Consider the following 782-nt stretch of genomic DNA (forward strand, 5'->3'; position numbering starts at 1 on the left):
ATATATATATATATATATATATATATATATATATATATATATATATACACAACGCACTCCCACAATCCCCATAGGTAACCCCAACCAACTTGATTCACGCTTGTAATTATATGTATAAGTATATATGTTCTTTTATTAGTTAGCTCTTAGATTCACCCACTATAATCCTTCAAATAAATTCAGCTCTATAGAATATTATCACTACTACCTTTCTCTCTTATACATTTTTTCTTTTTATTACTATTTTTCGAACCCTACCAACACCATCACCCCCTACCAGTTCCTTTCTATCCTGACACTGAACACAACTGTAACTGCCTCCCTTTCCTACTTCACTTTATCTCTTCACACTCCCTTTCTCCACCTATCCATTTCTTTACAGCCCTTATACTTCCACCCCTATCTTCTTTCCTTCGCTCTCTTTCCTTCTTCCTTCCCTCCTGTCCCTATAACTGACCTCACAATCTCTTACACATCTTCCTCTATTCATCTACTGCTTGCACTACTACCTTCATTTCTCCCTTAACTATTTCCTCCTCCTTCCTTCCTGTCTTATGGCTTGATCTCACAATCCCACACACATCTTCCACTCACTTCAGGCTGTCTTTTAAGTAAACAACGCACAGAGTAAACTGGATATAAAATGATATATATCTACCAATATAACTATATTTCTCACTAGAAAATACTCACACGGATTCTATACATGGATATTTACTTTTGGAATGGAAGTATACTCCAAGTACTTTTTCTTCTTTGTTTTTTCTTCTCCGCATCGCTCT

The 782-nt window shown here is 35.7% G+C and overlaps 1 protein-coding gene across 2 annotated transcripts in view; it reads left to right on the forward strand.

Moving 5' to 3' along the window:
- The window catches only part of LOC106884302 (peptidyl-prolyl cis-trans isomerase), a 54,263-nt gene that overhangs the window by 18,402 nt on the left and 35,079 nt on the right, over window positions 1-782 (forward strand). The gene's annotated exons all lie outside the window — the stretch shown is intronic.

This window comes from Octopus bimaculoides, chromosome 7 (assembly GCF_001194135.2).
Source record: "Octopus bimaculoides isolate UCB-OBI-ISO-001 chromosome 7, ASM119413v2, whole genome shotgun sequence".
NCBI classification, from domain to species: Eukaryota; Metazoa; Mollusca; class Cephalopoda; order Octopoda; family Octopodidae; genus Octopus; species Octopus bimaculoides.